Source organism: Ambystoma mexicanum, chromosome 2p, assembly GCF_040938575.1.
Source record: "Ambystoma mexicanum isolate Mex_15411 chromosome 2p, UKY_AmexF1_1, whole genome shotgun sequence".
Taxonomy (NCBI): Eukaryota; Metazoa; Chordata; class Amphibia; order Caudata; family Ambystomatidae; genus Ambystoma; species Ambystoma mexicanum.
In genome coordinates this window covers 698547419-698571189 of record NC_090923.1, presented here as the reverse complement: position 1 = coordinate 698571189, position 23771 = coordinate 698547419, and positions in this window count along the sequence as shown.

The following is a 23771-nucleotide window of genomic DNA, read 5'->3' as shown; positions in this document are numbered from 1 at the left end:
TCTTTACACACTACCCACATGCTTAAGTGATTTCTACTGATCTTAACTGTGTGGAATTCCCTGAAAAAGACATAACTAATAAAGTGATCATTCGTTTTAATTCGACAGGAAAAGTAACATTTATTTTACAGGAAAACAATGAATTACGATTATGAGGCTTTACATTTTTGGTATTGCAGAGTGTAAAATAGCAGAGAAATTTGGCAGAGGAGCAATGTAACCCAAATTGGGGACAGAAAAGCTGGGCTGAAGATGAAATCATCATGCATGAATATACAGGTGGGAGTGGGGAACAAGGTGAGAATAAATGAGTTCAGAATTGTCTGCTCTGCAGAAGAATCGTGTGTGCGTTGGTTCCAAACTTTAAATGATAAACCTGCTGTCTGGATGCTGCTTCCCAGAGTGTTACAGAAGAATGTGCAACCCTGGTCCTACTATCATTAACACATTGCTGCTGCTCTCCCGACACACTAGCAGATTCTGTCGATTTCTTTAAATATGAATGGAATGTGGCTTATAAGCTCCTTAGTTTTGGATAGGCATTATTGAATCATGTGTCCTGCATGGAAGGCTTTGCGGGAGACTAATTGGAGGCCAATTAATTGCATCAGAAAATTAATTTAATTTGTAAAGCTTTGTGGGTGTAGCAGCAGCAATCTGTACTGGCAGAATGTCTTTCCAGGTTGCTAAAACAAAACAGCGCTAGCCATGTGGAGGAACCGTTTTTTTAACACAATTATTCAATAACTGAGACAGATTTCTAAATCACGTTTAGATCTGGGGCCCATGGGGAAGATGAGATGATTTTTTTGAGGAGATTTAAACCCGAAAGTAGTAGAAAATAAGAAGACATTTTGGAAGAGAAATTAAGAGAAGAATAGCACCTTCTCCCACCAGTTCATGCATATAATTACAGGAGAGGGTGCTATTCTTCATGGACTGTACATTTATTAGGAGAAGAATAGCACCTTCTACTACCAGTACTACTTCAAAAAATGAGTGATGACCTAGGGAAAAACTGTCAAAGTTTCCTAAACGAGTGGGATCTTTCTTTATTAAATGGTCATGTGGCGGTAGACATGCTAGACTAATCACCCTATTTAAGGGAAATGAAGGGTTCATAGTGGATTATTATTTTCTTACACAGTTTAATAGAAAGAAGCATAGGGACCATGCTACCAGGTCCGTTAGTTAGTATGCAACGTATCGGGTAGAGGACTGGTGCTTTCAATACAGCAAAACAAGAAACAACACGGATTTGGTCAGATTAAAATGTACAAAGAAGCAAAGTACAGTGTAAAGAACATCTCTTCTTAAATATTTTTGGAGGGCAAAACATTATTAAGATCAACACTTTTGAAAACATATGGAAATGTGGACTGAGAAGTGCGCTGTAGCCGAGTGTTAATTGGGAAGGAAGTAAGGAGTAAGGAAGAAACCCTTTCAGGAAGCAGATCTGCAGTGGGCATCACGAAAACGTGCTCAGTGACATTTGTTGTGCTTCGAAAGGACCACGCATTAAATTCCACCACTGTAAGGATATGTAGTCCCTTCTCCCTTTCCATGGTGGGCATTTTGTTTGTTTACTTTTTTTAAACTATTTACAACGGCTACCATGAAAAGGGAGAACAGACTTCATTTCCCCTTCGTTAGTGGCCATTTTTCTTCTTCTTTTGATCAGGCCTGTAACTATTTCCCCCTGCCCCTGGCTCGGGGCTTATTTCTTAAATAGTTCCCATATAGAAGAAGGACAAGAGGGAAGATCTGAGGTCCCACCAACGTATTGCTTTGCACGACATTTCCAGCAAGATTGTTGCTGGTTTATTATTGGAAGGTGTAAACATGTGGATAGAAGAAAATAATATGTTGTCCTAGCTTCAGACACACGTAAGGCGTGAATGTAGTATTAATGTTAACATCATGCTCATAAAGGCACTTACAATGAAGTCTGGGAGTAGAGGGAATTGTCCCCTGCATGTTGATTTATTGGATTTTTGGCAGCATATGACTCAGTGGACAGGAGCTTGCTCTGGCAAAAAAATTGTCAACATGGTGCATGCACAATGGATTGTCACAAGTAATAATTCTGCTTCAAATGGATAACAGTATGTGAATAGGATTAAATACTGGGGGTGTTTTTACTGACAAAAACAATCATGGTTCAAAAAAGGTTGTGTTCTGGCCCTGTGTTTAATTAATTTATATTAACAGATTTTGAACAGGTATTGCTCCAATCCCCCAATTTTCCACTGAACCTAGGCTCATTTCATGTCTACTGGTTGGCATACGTGGACATTTAACTCTTTTTGATGTCACCAGAGGGGGCCTCCAAAGGAGTCTTATTACAATTTGAAAATATGCTGAATATGATAAATGTACAAATATCCACTCGGAAAGCTACATTATGAATTGTGGTGGTCAACGAAACATCCAATATAAGCTTATTCAATGGTAGGTATTTGGAGGAAATAACATTGAAGAAGGTTACTCAATTCCTGTAATTTGAGAGTTTAGCCATATTTCAGATAGAGTAAGTGCTGAGAAAATGAAGAGTTATACTTGTGCTTTAATGGCCTGTTTGATTGAATTTGGTAAGTAATATGGGGGCCTCAGGTGGCACCTTTGATTGAGGCTTATAAAGTGAAAGTGGTCCCCATCATGTGCTACGGTATTGAGACAAGTTTTAATTATTGACAGAAATGTTTGGTAAATGTAGTGCATAGGTCTGCAACCTGAAGCTCTCCAGATGTTTTGGACTATGACTCTCTTGATCCCTCACCATTGACTAGGTTGGCTAGGAATGTTGGGATGTATAGGCAGAAACATCTGGAAAGTTAAAGGTCACAGAACTTGCTTTAGAGGGATGTTTATGAAGACCCATTTGGGAATACTAAATTCAGTGGTCATACAGTGGGTACGTTCTGAGCTGGGTTTAGCATCCCTAGAAACTTAATTTGTGCTTCAAGAACTCTCACTTTGGATACAAATATGACTATCAAAAACTAACATAATAAGGTGACATTCAAATAAAATAATGATGAAGACTTTCTGGGCTGAATGGAATCGAATTTAAGTGGGATAAAGGAAGCACCCAATTTGGTAAGAGTACATAAAAATATAAAGAATAAAGAATCAAAATGTATCACATGCAAAACTACAGGAATTTAATTAATAAAATGCTGTTTATAAATTATTATGAAATGTTACCACCCAAGGAAGGTTGCAGGTATATTTGACATGCTTCCATTCAAGCAAATTTAGATTGACCTTTTTTTAGATTTAGGGAAAATTATCCAAGCACCTGAGACATTTTGAGACCACATGCTAAATGTAATATATGCACCATGAGTATGCTGACTTTGTAATTCTGAGTTGGAAACCTTGATACATGTTTGTGCAAAATGTATGGGAACATATCAAAATAGAGAAGAGAAGATGTGCTTGGTCACGTCATTCAACATGTTGTCTTTAATCAATAATGATAATTGTTGGGATAGCATAACAGCAGGACATACATTTCACTCATTTTAATCATACTGTGACTTTGGAATCATTTTTCAGTGAAATTGTTAGAACAAGATAAAAGAGATGAAGTCTGATCTTAATCAACTCATGGAATATGTAAGGAATGCTATCTTAAATTATAACTTAGAAAGGTATGCATGCTGTAAAGATTTAATAAACAAAACCATCTAATGTTTTTGTTTATATGGTGATTATTTCATTGTGGTTCACTTTAACAGCATTTTGCAATAACTGGGGAGGAGGGAAGAGGACCCTGAGAAGGAAATCATTGTAGAACACATTAGAAGTTGGGGTCTACCTCTGAGCATACCAGAATGTAACAGCTAGTAATAGATTCACTCTGTGCACCTGACAATCTGGAAAATCATGTAATTAAAACACAATGGGCCTCATTACGACCTTGGCGGAGGACCATGGCGCTATTAGCACCATGGTCCATGCCGCTAAGTTCCCAACTCCGCCATGGTGGATGGCGGACTTACCGCCCCATTCCGACCTTGGCGGGGCGGTAAGTCCCCAATCCCCATTTACCCTTCCCCATTCCCATTTTTGCCCCATAGGGCATAATGGGAGTGGGGAAGGCGTTAATTACGCCACCGTAAATTACGGTGGCGTAATTAACATGAAGGTCCCTTAGCGCCATGGATTTTAACACCTGCAGGTGTTAAAACCTCCATGGCGCTAAGGGACCTCGGAATCAGGCGGTAAGGGTCGGCGCTGTTTACGCCGGCGTAAACCCCTTACCGCCTGGGTCCTAATGAGGCCCAATGGGCGCCATGGTCCTCCGCCAAGGTCGTAATGAGGCCCATTGTGTTTTAATTACATGATTTTCCAGATTGTCAGGTGCACAGAGTGAATCTATTACTAGCTGTTACATTCTGGTATGCTCAGAGGTAGACCCCAACTTCTAATGTGTTCTACAATGATTTCCTTCTCAGGGTCCACTTCCCTCCTCCCCAATGGGCCTCATTAGGACCCAGGCGGTAAGGGGTTTACGCCGGCGTAAACAGCGCCGACCCTTACCGCCTGATTCCGAGGTCCCTTAGCACCATGGAGGTTTTAACACCTGCTTTTAGCAGGTGTTAAGATCCATGGCGCTAAGGGACCTTCATGTTAATTACGCCACCGTAATTTACGGTGGCGTAATTAACGCCTTCCCCACTCCCATTATGCCCTATGGGGCAAAAATGGGAATGGGGAAGGGTAAATGGGGATTGGGGACTTACCGCCCCGCCAAGGTCGGAATGGGGCGGTAAGTCCGCCATCCACCATGGCGGAGTTGGGAACTTAGCGGCATGGACCATGGTGCTAATAGCGCCATGGTCCTCCGCCAAGGTCGTAATGAGGCCCAATGGGCCTCATTAGGACCCAGGCGGTAAGGGGTTTACGCCGGCGTAAACAGCGCCGACCCTTACCGCCTGATTCCGAGGTCCCTTAGCGCCATGGAGGTTTTAACACCTGCTGGTGTTAAAATCCATGGCGCTAAGGGACCTTCATGTTAATTACGCCACCGTAATTTACGGTGGCGTAATTAACGCCTTCCCCACTCCCATTATGCCCTATGGGGCAAAAATGGGAATGGGGAAGGGTAAATGGGGATTGGGGACTTACCGCCCCGCCAAGGTCGGAATGGGGCGGTAAGTCCGCCATCCACCATGGCGGAGTTGGGAACTTAGCGGCATGGACCATGGTGCTAATAGCGCCATGGTCCTCCGCCAAGGTCGTAATGAGGCCCAATGTGTGGTTTCTAGGATCTAGGTTAAGATGGGGCACCAACAAGCAAATGTCAAAACTACTAAACAATTCTGTTGGAACACATTTTGGGGGATACCTGCTGCCGATATAGTGAGTTCTACTTGGATCAACCTCTTGCAATAGGTCCAAGAAGGGCATTCCTCTTCAAAACCTTGGTGTGTTCAAAATGTTATGGCCCGCATGCAGAGGTGTGGTGACATAACGACTGTACTCCAGATGGAAAAACACAGTGCAAAGAGTAGTCTGGTAATAGTTATTTGATCAGGTGGACTATGCGTGAGGTACTTTGGGCCTCTGATGGTGAGTCTTTCTTGAGTTCATTGCGGTGTTCTCCCCTGAGCCTGTGCTTTGAGCCATTCAGAAGTTAACCTAGTTGGTGGTAACCAAAATATGTATGTTGAAGGTTTGCATTTGCTCAGAGTTGGATCTGTATAGCATACCATGCTTAGGTATGTTTTATTGAACAGCTAGTTATTTATTGTTTTGTGGACAGTTAGGTGATCATGGATTATGCAACCTCCCTTGGAAGTGAATTCTAAGTTTTTGCAGTTATTTTGGAAAATGCTGAGCCACCATGCTTCTTTCTGGTATATTGCATAATTGTTGGAAACACTTTGCTGATGGATCTTTCAGAATTCAGACAGGGAAAAATCTCCATCTCCAACTCGAACCGCGTATTGTGGTCCAGCAGTGACATTCAGCTCAAACTTAAAGAATATTCAACGTTTAGATTAGGTGGATCATCATTCTCCTGAATCCCGACAAAACTTTGGTACTCAATCCCAAAGGAAATGTGTACAACTGAACAACACCTACAATTCACAAAATGACAAAAAATATGGCTCTTTAACTCACAGAACTGAACAGAAAATGTCATTGAAGAGAATCATCCAACCACAAAACAAAGATAAGCACACACAACCTAAACCAACCAAAACCTAGTGAACCTAAACCATGATACACCAATACCATTAAGCATTTTAAAGCAAACCAACATACAAGGATATGAGCCCAGCCAATCTCATCACCAACCCTACTAAAACAACTTTCCAGTATGCAACATACTCACCCTCAAACAAACTAACAAAAGTACACACATATCACTACAACAGCAGAAATGTGAAAACACCACAAACTGTACACACTCTGCAACATCCAACTCAACCCAACACACTACAGAAAACCAAACCACAGACACAGAAACAACCCCATATACAGTCATTCACCAAAACACTTCCAAACCCTTAAGAACTGAACGCAAACCCAGCACAGAGTGACTGTTTAATCCCGAAATGACGCTACTAACAGCACAACAAAGCTCTCTTGCGCTCTTCCTCTCCATTTGGTTTAATTTGATTTATTTGTGCTTATGTAGGGCTTTACGCTAAAGCGCTTAATAATTATAATAGGTCAACAGGCAAAGTCAGTAAATGGGACAAATCATGGGAACGTAAAAAACATCTTTTTAAGTAGGAGAACAGAATTGGAATATCAATAGAGGTTGTAATAAGGGGAATTAATCCAGAGAACAAATAGATAGAGGGAGCGAATTCCAGGTTTTGAGGCCAATAAGGAAAAGGAGTGAAAGCATGATTGGGCACAGGGAGGGCAACAATAAGAAATAAGTAAAAAGTTTGGGATTGGAAAGGGCATGATGGTTGGTACCAGGAAACGAGGAAGGAGAGATATGGAGGTGCAATGCCATAGAGGTACTTAAAGACAATGGCCCTCATTAGGACTACAGCGGTAAACCATGGTGCTGTTAGCACCATGGTCGATGCCGGAGTCCGCCATGGCGGAATGGGGAATTACCACCCCATTCCAAGGTTGGCGGGGCGGTAATTCCCCATGCCGCCATGGCCCTTCCCCATTCCCATTTTTGCCCCATAGGGCTCAATGGGAATGGGGAAGGCAATAATTACGGTACCGCAAATTGCGGTACCGTTATTAGCACCAAGGTCCCTTTGCGGGTCCCTACTTTAACGGTTGGTAAAACCAGCCATTAAGGTCGGGTCCGGCAAAAGGACCTTGTAATTAGGTGCTAGGTGTTTAACGGCGCCGCAGCCTTTTACAGTGCTGTTAAACACTTAGCGCCTGGGTCATAATGAGGCCCAATAACAAGAAAATGGTATTGGAGACAATATTCAAAGAGGAAGTGAAGTTAGCAGCAAAATAAATAGGGCTATAGTAATTAATAGAGCATATGAGACAAACAGATGAGTGGTAAATAGACCAAAGTGTTGTGAGAGAGGGGTTGGTAAGACCAAGAAACAGAGAAGAACAGTAACCAAGAAGAGCCAAGATAATGCTAGAGATTAGGAGTTTAGTTGCCCTAACAGTTGAAGTGGGAGAATGGAAGACCAGGCTCCCGTCCTTCACCTCTCGCGCTTGGCCTAAAGGGTCACGACCCAGACACCCGCCACGAGAAGAGTTTGTCCATTTACCAGACAACCAGATATCCTGGTACAGGAACATACGGATGTGTCCATCTGCCTGCCCAGCAGCCCGCACTAGCCATGCCGACACCTGCGGCACGGACCAACTAGACTAAAATCTACACGTCGTTAGAGATGCCATGACGACCTAGCCAACGGTTAAGCACACCTGTGCAAATCTACACACTGGACACTCCCGCACCAATCTACACGAAGAATATACCCAGTGCTATGACGTAGGCGACAGACATACTCACGGACGTGCATCTTTATTATTTTCTACATAGGCTTTCAAAATGCAGAAACGCAAGACGCGTCATGAACTCATCTAAAAAGCTTGCTCACGCTTCTCTTAAAACCAGTTGCCACCATGAGAAATATAATGAAGACATGATACTGGTCTTGAAACTATATGGTACGGTAACCAAAGCACCTGTGCACCAGACGGACCCACTTATACACTAGGCCTAAGTATGCCGCAAGCAAGAGCTCCCGTGGACATTAACAAAACAAGAGTCAGGTTGCTGATCCTGCAGAATGAGCCCGGCGAAGCAACCAGCCAAGGTCGCAATGTTGCAAACTCACATTCCAAAAGCCAATCATCAAGGGCACGATGTTGCAACCTCGCACGCCGCGCACCAACGTTAAAGGAACACCTACAAATTAAACCAGACACACAGTGGAAAAACAATATTAATTGTGCAGAATTATGCCTCAAACACGGTCTCTCCTCACGTGACCAAGCCGAACCTGACATGATGCCAAGCCCAGGAGAAAGAAAGCGTCTGGATCTCTCGTTACAAGACATAAGCAGATACAACTAAAAAGGCTTAATGGACATCTGCGACAGTGGGAGCAGCCAGCCCTCCAGCTATGAATAAATCCTCACATTGTCTGCACGTACCCATAGTGAAACATTGTTGCAAATTGCAGGTACACCGAGAGCTGGGAACAGCGATGGTCCCAGGCTGGGAAGCTCGCGGGCGCACCAATCAGAACATGGGGCTCCTATCACTGACGCCATTAGCTTTAACCAATCATCAGGGGTCTCCATGTAACAATTCTCATGTATCTAATTGTAGGGACAACCCAGATATATCACCTGACTAACCTTCATCCACTCATATTATTCTCTATACGTGTGCTATACTAACCCTACCACTCGAGTAACCAATTAAGAGTGGCGATAGGTTTTTTACTAACTTTTCAATGTGACGCAAGTAGCGCGTCATATCAAGGTAAAAAGGGCCTGCGAGCCCTACGATTGTGTGTGTGTCAGGACGGACGCGTACGCTCCTTGACCCATCCCTGCCGTTTTTGTCTAATAAACAGCAGAGTCACCTTGCTTCTTGCGTGTGTCTCATACTCTGTCTCATCTGGGATATACGGGAGGAGTTGGGGCCTCCCTGCCCGGAGGTCTGCGGACGGCCCGGCCGACCCCGGCAGAATTTCCCCCCGACAAGTTGGAGGCACTGCTGAGATCTGTTTAAGATCGACTTTTTATTTTTACTTTTCCAGGCACTCCCGTTGCGAGGAGGCCCGGCGGCGCGCCCCCCTCTGCCGTTGCCCCCTTCTGAGGACTACAGGACCATCGCGGAGCTGCGAGAAGACCGGACAGCGCAATCCGGATATTGGCCCTCGGGAGCCGGTTGAGAAGTATCCCGCCCGCGGTTGGCGAGTGTCCAGACGTGGTCCAGACGAGGGGAGGTGGCGAGCCGCTTGGAGGGGTGCACGCAGTCGAGCGGCCCTGCATCGAGAGAACTTGGTGAGCATGCCACGCACAACAAGCAACGTGAAATTGTGAGGGAGGGGGGAGGAATTAAAAACGGGAGGTGGGAGGTGTTGCACAGGTGCGCGAAGGTTTAACAACTTAGTGTTGGCAATGGAATGAATGGTAGCGAAACGAGTGCGAGAGCAGTCGGCTACGTCACGCGAAAGAGGGGGGCGGAGCACGAAAACATCACGTGCGGCCGCTCGTAGACACTGATTGGCCTAAGTCGCGACTACGTGTAAGGGTGGGTGTGTGTGGTTTCCTACGATTTGGCATTTATTGATCAATGAGTAGATGAGGATCCCTATTGTTCGAGCAGGAAACTCGATAGGTAGATGACATTTCCCTGTAGGCGGTAGCTAGCTAGTTGCCCAATACGGAAGATAATTGGCTGGTTAAGCCCTCCTTTTGAGGGGCGTATCACACGCGAGGCGACGCAGCGTGCGCAGTCCGATTATATTATTGATTTGATTACCTTGTTCCAGGAGTGACAGGAAGACAGCTGTAGGGTTAACGGGGGTAGATTGTAAGTGTATTTTGAACTTAAAGAACATATGAAGAACTTACCAGTAGCTTGAATAGATCGGTGACATCACCAGTAGGGCTTTAATAGGATATCGCGAGCACAAGGCACATTGGTTTTGAGAGTGGTGGGGAAGAGAAATATGATAAGGGAGCAGACACGGAGATAAACGGTAAACGAGTGGATCGGGGAAAGGAGAAGGGGAGAGGGGCGTGGCTGCGCACGGAGAACGCCGGCCACGGTAAGTGTAGAAGGGGGAGGAGAACGTGGAAACAGGACGACTGTATAAGAGCGTCGTAAGGGGTACGCAGCCGCAGGGGGCTGCGTGCGCTTCAGCCGCAGGGGGCCGTAAGGGTGTCGTATAAAGAAAGAAAGACAGAAGGGAATATACAAATGTAAAACCCCATATATATATATATTTTTTTTTATTTTTATTATTGCATAATTTTGTCAAAGGATTGTCGTAAGTCCCCAAACTTACGGGGCCAGGTAAACAATATAAGGTTGTATATTGTAAACGGCTAGTGAGATACACTGCTACCAGATAGGGGAAGGGTAGCAAGTGGGGCGCTACTATGTCATACGGGACAGGGTCGGGAGGGTGGGGGAACATCCTCACTACCCCACTACAACACATATGCACCACGCTGCCACCCCATAGGGAGAAACTAATTAAGTATAGCATAGAATGGACCCAGGGGACGGATAACAAAATGCTAACACCATGGCCGCCTAATGGTAGTTTCGATCCATATGCCCAACATTCACTGCTAAACCATCTGCACAATACATACAAGGGGAAGAAGTTGGCAAACCATGTGGAGGTGTTTAACTTATGGAGGATGTTCCAGGGGTCCCGACCAGGACCAAATGGAATGTTCACTATGGGGGAAACACCGGAAGAAAAAGAGATTAAGAAAGAAGGAGAGGATGGGAAAAAGGGGAGTGAAAGCACAAAGAATACGGGGAACGGAGGAGAGGGAGGAGAAAAGATTGATAAATCAGATGACATAAAAAAGGAATCAAGCAACGAGATACCCATAACACCGGGAGTGAAAACAGAGGGAGGGGGGTTGTACCCTTTAAGAGAATTAGGAGAAATAGAAGGAGGACAGTTAAGGGCGGCTGAAGGATATTCTAACCCGGCATACAGCCCTCCACCATATGTGGCTCATAGGAAGATGCCAGTGGGGGAGGGGAGGATTGGAGAAGAGCAGACTGTAGAGATAGGAAATGATGAGTGGGTAGCTGCACAGATATTATTAAAATTACGAGGTTCACTAACTGGAGAAGAGAGGGAGGTAGTAAAGAGAACAGACGAGGATAGTGCCAGAGAGAGTGAAATGAGGGGGGAGGAGCTATTACGGCAAAAGGAAGAGATTTTGGAGGAAAGATTAGCAAAGCTAAGGGATGAGCAGAATGAATTGATCAAACAGCTCGAGAGGGAGGAAAGAGAGAGAGTGAGGAAAAGGAAAGAAGGTAAAAACGAATTGGAAAAATTAAGGGAACGAAATGAGGAGCAAAGGAGAGAAGCTGAAAGGGTAAAAGCAGCAGCAGACAGGGTATCAAGAGTAGTGCTGAGAGAGAAGAAGAGGGAAGAAGAAAAAAAAGAAAAGGAAATGGCAATATGGAAGAGGAGGTTACTATCAGAGACAGCTAAGAAATATGAAGAGGGGAAGGTAATAGAGAGTATAGTAGAAAGAGAAAGGGTGAAATGGGAAAGGAAGAAAGAGGATGAAAGAATATTGGAACAGATGAGCAATGAAGTGATGGAGGAATTGAAAAGGAAAAGGGAGGAAAATAGTAGGGAGATGGAGGAGAGAAGTGAAGGGGGAAGAGAAGAGAGGAGTAGGGAGAGTGAAAGATGGGGGGATGTATATAGAAGCAGAGAAGTATCGACAACATCAACACTAGGGGGAGCAGTTGGTAACGGAGAAAAAGGAGAAATAGACCTAATAGACTTACAAACAGTAACAATAAAAGGGAAAAAGACAGAGTGGGGGATGCCATTTATGAATGATTTTTGTAGTGAGGAGGAAGAAGGAGTGGAGAGGGAAGGAAGAAAAAGTGAAAGGGAAAGCTTAGATAAGCTATACCTCACTCGAACGAACATAGACTCGCCATGGATCAGTAGGAGAAAGGAGGAGCTGGAGAGAAGTGAGGAGGGAGAGCAAGGACTAGTGGAAAGACAAACCCATGAAACCACACCATCCCCATCCCCATCACGCCCTCCCCCATCGCACCCTACATGCTCAACCACCTCACGCTCGCTGCGCAGAATAAATCTCGCGCCCTTCATAGACGAATTGACACCCTATGCATGTCGGCTTGGAGACCTCCCTAGTCACAGGCAGGACAGACGAATAAACATGCCCACATTAAATACAGGAAATGACGGAAGGAGGGGAAAGGATGGAGAAGAAGGAGTTAAGAGCAGGGGTAATAAGGACGAAATTGAAGATGTAAAAGAAACGGAAGAGGAGGACGGGTGTGAGGACTCGATATTATGGAACGTAAAGGGTGACACAAGACACAACTTAATGCCACTGTTGGAGAGAGGAGGGGTTAGACCACAGTATGTCCCTTGGAAGCATACAGATAAAGAAAATATAAAATGTAGGCTTCCATCATTAAGTGGAGGTGCGGGTAAGTGGATATATGAAATGGAAAAACACACCGCAGGACAGAAACTAGCAGTAGGAGATGTAAAGGGCCTGTTAATATCAATATTAGGGGATAGAGCGGATGACATTTGGAAGAGAGCGGGATTCCATGGGGTAACAATAACAAACACATCGCATGATGGGGCACCATTTGCAAACTGCAGACATGCGCTATGGCAGGCACTGAGAGTACAGTACCCAGACACATCAGACATAGGAGCAATTACTTCCCGTAAGATGCGTGAGAATGAGGATCCTGTTGATTATATCCAGGATATCCAAGAGAAGTGGCGCATGGAAACTAGAGAGCAATGGGATAAAGCACCAGCAATATTCTATCATATACTAGTACAAGGGCTCCCAGAAGGAGTTCAGAAACAACTAAAGAAAGTAGTGGGAATGGAAGCAAAACCATGGCCAGAAATACAACTGACTATAGTACATCACTGCAGGACATGGCAAGGGAAAATGAAACAAAAGGAAGAGGACAGGAAAACAGAAGAGGCTAAACTAGTACAGAAAAAACTTACTAAATACACAATGGAAGGGGCACTGATAACTACGCCCACACCAATGGCCCAAAGCCCCGCACAAGTAGTGGCTGCACAAGATCCCGCCCAAATAGCACATTCACAGACTATAACACAACAAGTGCCGCCACTGCAATTACAAACACTAAACATGGGAGGAGGGTACCCAATGCAAGGAGCTGGGTATTATAATTATAACAGGGGGAGAGGAGGATTTATGAGAGGGAGAGGATACGGATATAACACCCAACAGCAGGTGGGAGGACTTAGAAATTCCTACCCCACAGGGCAACCAGTATACCAGGACAACACAGGGAGCTTCCCATGGCAGAGCAGGGAACCACCCGTGTGTTGGAGTTGTGGATTATTAGGACACATGTCACGCACGTGTAGGGTTAGGCCAGGAACACCAGCATGGAATGAACAAGGACAACCTAGGACTTCACAAGAACAGCAGGGCATACAACAACAGCAGACGTTGCAACAGGGAAGTGAACAACAACAACTAATAACACAACAACACCCACAGACATATTCACTGCCACAACAACAGGTAGCGATAACACAACAACCCCAAACCCAACAAACACAATTGGGTAGGGTGACGGTGTTGGGACACAACCCTTACACAGGAAATGGCCAATCATTGTACCCTCAATAGGACAACCCACAGACGGCCTTGGTGTGTCCCATCCTGTCAGTAACACCTAATAGTGCGGAGGAGTCACGCATAGAGGTAACGATAGGTGACAAACAATTATCATTCCTTGTTGACACCGGGGCAACCCGGTCTTGCATAAGGGAAGGTAAATTTAAGATGTCAGGCGAAGCCATGAACACCCAAGGATTCTCTGGGGCTAAAGGGTTGGTTCCCTTTACTGATAACATTCCCTTATCTATTGGAGATTATGATCTGTCAGTTCCACTTTTATATTATAGTGCCTCACCAGTAAATATATTGGGGAGGGACATAATGAACAGGTTGAATATGACGATCTCCTTTACAGAGGACGGCATAATTTGCTCTACTCCAGGGATTAACATGCTCGCAGCACGACAGATTATGCAAGCATACTGTGGACAGACAGCGATTAGGGCGGAGCCAGTAGATGGCGAGCTATTCCAGTATGGAACAGACATGGCATTTGCATGGATGCCAGGGATAGAAGGGAGAATATGGAGGAGGCCAGCAGCCTATCTGTTCCGACCAGAAACACCTGTTAATGAACCAGAAGGAAAGGTGGTTGTAATGGACATTGAGAGCATTATTGCAACAGCTGATTATATTGCTGTGCACGCCCAAGATAATGAAGGGAGAGCATGGAGGGCAGTGATAGCACTAGCAGAAGGATGTAGGCTGACCCAGGTGTCAGATGAGGAGCTGTTCTCAGAAGAAAAGGAGGAAGGTGAAATGGTGTTCATGATGAGTGTAGAAATATGGCTCACAAACAAGTAGCACAGAAAATTGCAATGGCACTTGAGGCACCCGCATGCACCCCAGTCCCCTTCTTTAAGGAGGATATGTCAAAGGTGCCCAAATCATTGTGGACTATTAGCCCTTATGACGTGGGATGCATAAAAAGCATAGGGGGAGTAAGGATAAAATTGAAAAAAGGTGCCATACTACCCAGAGTGAAACAGTACCCACTGTCAAAAGAGGCAGATGAGGGCATATATGAAACCATAACGGCCCTTATAAACAATGGCATATTGGTCCCCTCAGAATCACCATGTAACACGGCTGTGTACCCAGTGCGCAAGGCTAAAGGGGGGTCTTGGCGCTTCATACAGGACCTCAGGCCCTTGAACAACATAGTAGAAGCAGAATATCCAGTAACAGCAAACCCGGCAACAATATTGTGTGACATTCCAGCGGAAGCATCACGATTTACAGTGATCGACCTTAAAAATGCTTTTTTCTCAATACCATTACACCCAGACTCACATGATTTGACAAGCTTCACTTACCGAAATACAAAGTGGAAACATACCAGATTGCCACAGGGGTATTGCGAATCACCCTCAATTTTCAATAGAGTAATACAGATGGATTTGGGTAACATTGAAGTGGAAAGCACAGTGTTACAGTATGTGAATGACATAATAATTTGCAGTACAAACGAAAGTAAATGCAGAGAGGACTCCTTAAAGATGTTGACAATATTGGCTGAAAAAGGGTACAAGGTAGACATGGAAAAGATACAATACTGTCAAGAACAGGTACTTTACATTGGCCAACTCATATCCCAACATGGAAGAAAGATTGCACCACAAAGAGCACAGGCCATTTCAAGCACTCCAATGCCACAGACTGTGAGGGAACTGCAGCAATTCCTGGGGCTGTGCAACTACTGTAGAGCATGGGTATTTGATTACAGTTCATACATAGGACCCCTGCTTGAGGGTTTAAGGGAAGCTAATAAGGGGGAGAAAAAGTTGGGGTGGACTATGGAAATGAGAGAGGCCTTTGATGAATTGAAAGATGCAATATCAACTGCTCCAGTACTGGCATCCCCAGACTATGAGCGACGATTTTTTATATTCTCACATTGCGACTCAGCAGTGATGAAAGCAGTATTGGCCCAAAAAACAAGCATGGGCTATAAACCAGTAGCATTTTACAGTGGTCACTTAGACCCTGTGATGTTAGGTCACTTCCCTTTCGAACAAGGTCTCGCTGCAGCTGCTTTTGCAGTGGAAAAAGCATCAGCAATAACCATGGGGTGTCCAACTACACTGTTTGTGTAACATGCACTATTTGCAATATTGAATAAACCTAAGTCCACCCTAACCACGCAGAGGGCATCAGGTTATGAGATCATTTTGTCTAGAGCTGAACTAGCAATTGTTAGATGTAGCACGGTTAACCCTGCAAGGTTCCTAGCAGAAGTAATTGAGGAGGGAGATTATGCCCATGACTGTACCCAAATAACTGAAATGTACTCATGTACTAGAAAAGTTGAAGAAAACGCACTAGAGGGAGGTGAGCTTTTGTTTATTGATGGGTCATCAACTATTGATCAAGGAGATGGGATACGGAGGACTGGGGCAGCAGTGGTAAAAATGATGGAGGCGCCGGTGTGTGTGGCTATGAAATGTGTACAATTACCACAGCATTACTCTGCTCAAGCCGCGGAACTGGTTGCACTAATATTGGCATTGAAGGAAAGTTTTGACAAACGAGTAACCATATACTCCCACAGTGCATATGTTACATCCACTGTCCACTCAGGGCTATCAAAATGGAGAAGAAGAGGGTTTAGGAGAGCTGATGGCACTCCAGTGCAACATGCCCTCTTATTGGCTGAACTAATTGAAGTAATAAATGACCCCCAAGAATTAGCCCTAGTAAAATGCACCGCACACACCAATGGTGAAGACCACATCTCAAAAGGGAATGCAGCAGCAGACGCACATGCAAAATATGCTGCATACTTTGTTGAGATATGGAACCCCCCAGAATCACAGAGAGGGAGAGGGAGGGGAATGGCTAAGGAGATGTTGATAAGAGAAGGGTACACCCATCTCCCAGCCACGCAGATTATGGAGCTACAAGCGGCTGCACCAATGGCCGAAAAAGAAATATGGGTAAAAAGAGGATGTACAATGTCACCAACCGACGCACTATGGCGCCAGGGTGGCACTGGAAAAGTTGTAATACCATTAGCACTTTTGAACACCGCCCTGAGCCAATTACATCACCCAGCCCACACAGGCAAGGAAGTAATTGCAGCACGAATTAGAGAAGATTGGTTCTGCCCCGAGTTAAATTCTCATGTGTCGAATTTTATAAGCAATTGTCTCACATGTCAACAGTTTACAGCCGGTCATACCCTAAAAGTGATAAGAGGTACTATACCCAGGCCAGAGGGACCTTTTTTCGGCATCTTCACATTGACTATGTTGATATGATCAACATATGTCAAGGTAATAGGTATATGATTGTAGTAGTATGCCCATTCTCTAGGTGGATTGAAGCAGGGTCCTCTTCACAACCAGATGCATTTAGAGCAGCCAAATTCCTAGTGAGGGAGGTCTTCCCCAGGTGGGGAGTGTGAGAAGTGTTAAGGTCAGACAATGGCCCGCATTTCGCAAACGAAATGTTCCAGCATATCACATCCTTGCTGAGCATAAAACACAAATTCGCATGTGCATACCACCCACAGGCCAATGGTGTATGTGAACGCCTGAATGGACTATTAAAGGAGGCAATTGCAAAGATACAACAAACAACAAAGAAAAGCTGGTTGTATTGCCTTCCATTAGCCCTATTTGAATTGAGGAATAGGCCAGGGTCCGACCACCACCTCACCCCACACGAGGTGGTTACCGGACGTCAAATGCGCCTTCCCCTAACGCCAACGTCAAGGGCATTCACTGATCACGAAAGCACAGCGAGTGTGTTAGGTGATGAAATGTACCAATATGTGTCTTCTTTGATTACTAGTGTTGTGTTTGTGTCTCAACAGCTCGAGCGCACACGGGGCGGGTCTACCAACAATCAACAAGAAGGCGCCAATACAGAATTGGAAAAGGAAAACCTGTGTAAACTTGCTAAAGGTGACCACGTGCTACTTCGCAATTTCAACAGGAAATGGAATGATAAAATATTTACTGGCCCCCATCTAGTAGAGGAAGTATCAACAAGAGCAGTAAAGTTAAAGGACAAGCCTGCCTGGAACCACCTACATGATGTAAAGATCTACAAACTACAGACCCGCCCCAGCGCCACCGACAGGTCCATTGGGAAAACAGCAACAACATCACCAACGACGGAAGAGAGTTCTACCATAGCCAACAACCCAGTTGTTCCCATACCCTGTCACTTCCCAGCTTCCCCGGAGACAATAACTGACGAAGAAAGGGGTGATCCCCATACTGCCCACCCCATGGTCACACGCTCAAAGAGTAAAAATACTTTCGCCAACTGAGCCTAAACCCCCCTGCCTATTGACCCCCAAATATAGTAATAACTGAACTAAAGGACATTGCCTGCACAAATACACATGTAAACACGTGAATGTTCTCGTTTTCTCTTCTCTCGCACATACAGGAACTGCGTATTATTGTATTGTTAAGAAAATAGATAACTAACAAGTTCACTGCCCAGGCGTAGATGGTACTCCCAGACGATAACTACCCAGAAGAATTGTCACACCAATTTGTATACGAAATAAAAAGGCCAACGTACCTAAAAAGGAGAAGGGTACGTGTCTACTACACAGCATTCCTCCTGGCCATAGAATATTCAATGCCCCACCTCCACCCATACTTGCCGGTCCTAAGAGATAGATCACTCAGAGTAGCGTGGGAACAGCTCTTCGCCTGGGCACCGATTGACTATTTGATAGGGAGAGCTTAAAGAAAATAACAACTAACATTTAATAACCAGCATTTTGAGAATTTTCAGGCGGGCAACTTTAACGTCGCAAGAATACGCTGCCAGGACTGCAGCAAGGTAAGAGCAAAATGCCGGTGAAATTAGCATATGTAATAAAACTAATAGGGATTTTGATGATCACCGGGTTCTTGGCTGCCTCTGTATGGCAGTACAGCTATGCTATTCATTTTATTGCTGCACCCAAACCTTATACACCCCCGTCCCCTGCTGCAACAGGTGTTACGTCAGGTGATAGTAGTAAAATTGCACCCAAGCAAATTAGAGTTAAACGCAGCACATACTCAGACAATAAAGGTATTGATAATTATATACAAGATTCAGCACACGTCTCAAACAACATATGGTACCAACACATGACCCGCATTGGTAAGCAGACAACAGAGGATAGCTGCTACGTTTGCTCATTAATACCATACGCCATGAGTGCTTCTCGAACATTTGTTGCCACAGAAATAGATGAAAAGACAGCACGGTGCATAATATACTTGGCACTGTTCCAAACGAAAGGAAGATTTCAAGGGACAGTGGTGCATATGACATGGAAAACACGAGACTCATACCCATATGAAAACAACTTCCTCAAGACCTATTTGAGTTACCACAAGAGCAGTTTACATGCTGAAGCATTCAGATACATAACAAGTGGTCCTGCAAAAGGAGAAACAAAGAAAGTAACACTGCAGTATCTACCATGTGATTGGTACGCCACTGAAGTTCCGGGTAAACAAGGATGTTGGGAGAGGCCGCTGGTGACGATAACCGGGAAGGTGTACCTGGACAACAGCTGGGAGATAGGAGTGATTGGCAGTAACATGGTAACAAAAGAAACTATCTCAACTATCGAGGCACACAATCACCAATGTTGGACGACATGGATAAAGTACGTACCAATGCTCACGTGGGTGGAGACGGATGAAGACCCAATAACAATACTGCCGCTGACTGCGCCCAAGGTATGCTACCAGCATAAAGGAGAGGTGGACGTAGGATATAACACCAACTGTGCAAGTGTGATGGAGTTACCTGAGGGGGGAGCAGGAACAGCAGTAATAATAGACCATTATTGGGCCTGTGGAGAAAAAGCATACCATACACTGCCTCCCCTGTGGAATGGTGTGTGCACAATGGTGCACGTCAATGTACCATCACTAGTGGTACTGTAGAAGCATGTCAATGTGGCGAACTTTCCCAAAATGGATGAAGGGGACAAGAGAAAAAAGAGATCTGCACCACTTCAGGAGGAGCAAAGGAACAGGACCAACGGCAATGATACTGTCCTAAATAGAAGGAAAAGACAAGGAGAACCTCTGACAGGAAATTACCTGTGGGGAAGGTCGGAAACGGCACTTACTTCAATACCGCCAGAACACAGACTATTCAGCAGAGCAGCAATGTTCTTCTCCTCAATAATACATCCGGGAATGCAGGCTTACGCAAACGCAAAATGGCTCCAGATAACTAGATGGGAACTAATGATGACCATCAATTCTACAGTAAATGGATTCAACGCAATAAAAGAGGAGCTGCGAGCTATAAGGATGGTAGCACTCCAGAACAGATATGTGTTGGACTTTCTCACAGCCATGGAAGGAGGTGTTTGTGCAAAGATAGGACAATCATGCTGCACGTTCATTCCTGCCAACGATGCTGACAATGGTACACTGACAGAAGCAGTTTAACAATTGGCCCAGATGCACTCCAAAATGATGGATGAAAGTAACGGTGTAAACAAGGATAAGAGCTGGTTTTCACTATTATGGTCATGGATGCCATCCTGGCTGTCAGATGGACTGAAAATTATAGTGGGTTGTACTATTTTGGCTGGAGCTACACTGATTATAATAAGATTTTGGAAGGCCCGGAAGGCACGTACCACTGACGAGTTGCTTGAAATGGTGGGTATGCACCCCTTGATGCCAGCAGATGACGGCCAACACACAAGCGTAATAATACAGGAGAGGGAGAAGTTGCGCAACCAGATCATCACCAACCATCTAGACCCACCATCGGTGAAGATCGCGAACCCAAGAAACCCCAGGAGCTACATAGGGAAATGGGTAGACTGTACTCCTGGAGGAACATGTGAATATATGTATTGGTCATTTGAAGATCATGTGAACCACTATGGACATCTAGGAGGAATAACTAAGATATGGCGAGTAAGAGGAGATAACGAAAAGGATATGTTTGTGGTCGACAATTCGACCAGAGGGGGCACTGAAGTGGGAGAATGGAAGACCAGGCTCCCGTCCTTCACCTCTCGTGCTTGGCCTAAAGGGTCACGACCCAGACACCCGCCACGAGAAGAGTTTGTCCATTTACCAGACGACCAGATACCCTGGTACAGGAACATACGGATGTGTCCATCTGCCTGCCCAGCAGCCCGCACTAGCCATGCCGACACCTGCGGCACGGACCAACTAGACTAAAATCTACACGTCGTTAGAGATGCCATGACGACCTAGCCAACGGTTAAGCACACCTGTGCAAATCTACACACTGGACACTCCCGCACCAATCTACACGAAGAATATACCCAGTGCTATGACGTAGGCGACAGACATACTCACGGACGTGCATCTTTATTATTTTCTACATAGGCTTTCAAAATGCAGAAACGCAAGACGCGTCATGAACTCATCTAAAAAGCTTGCTCACGCTTCTCTTAAAACCAGTTGCCACCATGAGAAATATAATGAAGACATGATACTGGTCTTGAAACTATATGGTACGGTAACCAAAGCACCTGTGCACCAGACGGACCCACTTATACACTAGGCCTAAGTATGCCGCAAGCAAGAGCTCCCGTGGACATTAACAAAACAAGAGTCAGGTTGCTGATCCTGCAGAATGAGCCCGGCGAAGCAACCAGCCAAGGTCGCAATGTTGCAAACTCACATTCCAAAAGCCAATCATCAAGGGCACGATGTTGCAACCTCGCACGCCGCGCACCAACGTTAAAGGAACACCTACAAATTAAACCAGACACACAGTGGAAAAACAATATTAATTGTGCAGAATTATGCCTCAAACACGGTCTCTCCTCACGTGACCAAGCCGAACCTGACATGATGCCAAGCCCAGGAGAAAGAAAGCGTCTGGATCTCTCGTTACAAGACATAAGCAGATACAACTAAAAAGGCTCAATGGACATCTGCGACAGTGGGAGCAGCCAGCCCTCCAGCTATGAATAAATCCTCACATTGTCTGCACGTACCCATAGTGAAACATTGTTGCAAATTGCAGGTACACCGAGAGCTGGGAACAGCGATGGTCCCAGGCTGGGAAGCTCGCGGGCGCACCAATCAGAACATGGGGCTCCTATCACTGACGCCATTAGCTTTAACCAATCATCAGGGGTCTCCATGTAACAATTCTCATGTATCTAATTGTAGGGACAACCCAGATATATCACCTGACTAACCTTCATCCACTCATATTATTCTCTATACGTGTGCTATACTAACCCTACCACTCGAGTAACCAATTAAGAGTGGCGATAGGTTTTTTACTAACTTTTCAATGTGACGCAAGTAGCGCGTCATATCAAGGTAAAAAGGGCCTGCGAGGCCTACGATTGTGTGTGTGTCAGGACGGACGCGTACGCTCCTTGACCCATCCCTGCCGTTTTTGTCTAATAAACAGCAGAGTCACCTTGCTTCTTGCGTGTGTCTCATACTCTGTCTCATCTGGGATATACGGGAGGAGTTGGGGCCTCCCTGCCCGGAGGTCTGCGGACGGCCCGGCCGACCCCGGCAGAATTTCCCCCCGACACAGTTATGAAGGGGCAAGCTTTACGTGTATTAAAAAGATGAAAGTGGCAGGCCCCACAGTGGCAAGAATGTAAGAGAAGGACACAGAGGGGTCAAAAGTGATGGCATGATTTCGAGCGAAGTTGGATTAAGTTAGCTGAGATAGAGGGCAGAGAATAGAAGGGGGTAGGAGGATAAAGGGGGGATAGGAGGAAGAATTGTTGAAGAAGTGAAGAATAGAATTTCAGTCTTGGTTGAACTACGATGTAGAAAATGTGAAGGCATCCAAGACTGGATAGAGGAAAGACAAGCAGAGAGGTCAGCATTAAGATACTCTGAAAAAGAAGAATAGGAGAAGAAAACATGGGGTGCTGTTTGCATATATATGATAGGAAACATTATAAGAACAAACAATAGCCAAGAGAAGAATGGTGTAAAGAAAGAAAAGTAAGGTGCTGAGAACCAACCCTTGCGGGACCCCAAAGTTAAGAGGGAGAGAGAGAGAGATGACTATCCAACCTAGGAGACAGAGTAGTTGTGATGAGAAAAATAGGAATCAATCCAATTGTGAACAGTGCCAGACATACAAAGTGATAGAAGCCTAAAGGAAAGAATCTGGTGATCAACAGTGTCAAATGTAGAAATCTAGTAATACAAACAGAGAAGAGTGCTTAGAATACCTGGCAGAGAGAAGAGAATCAGTTACAAAGAGAAAAGCTGTCTCAGTTGAGTGGAGAGCTTGAAAGCCTAATTGTAGAGGAGCGAGTAAAAAGTTGTGGTTTAGCAAGGAAGGGACTTGAGAGTAAACTATTCTTTGAATAATTTCAGACAAGAAATTTAAGACAGAAATTGGGTGCAAATTAGGGGGAATGGAGGGATCGAGAAAGAGATTAACAAATATGTAGAAACAACTTTGGCATGTTTAAAGGAAGTAGGAAAAGCAGTCAAAGTGAGAGACTTGTTAATAGGGAGGTAAGAAAAGAGAGATGAAGAGGAACTACTTGAGGAATAAGAAAGGAATGGACTTGGTCTTTAGGAGCAGCAGTAGCTTTTGCATAAGCAAGAAGAAAAAAAGTAGTATCATTGACAGTGAGGGGAGAGTGTGGGGAGAGATAGAGGAGAATGAATAAGAAGGCGAGTAGGAGGCCAAGGAAGAAAGAGTGTCCCAGGAAATGGCTTTGAGGCTGGTGAACAGGACCATCAAGGGTTGACTACTATAGTAGGCAGGCAGCAAAGTTATCAGGAGAGAGAGAAGATGAAAGGGAGGGATCATGGGGGGAGAAGACAAATTGAGTTTAGTAAAGAGTCTGCATGGGTGAGAGGAAAGATTAGTACAAAGATCAGAGTAATAGTGTTGCTTAGCAGAGAGTAGGGAATCATATAGTGTGAGGAGAGATTCATAAGATCAAGAGAGGA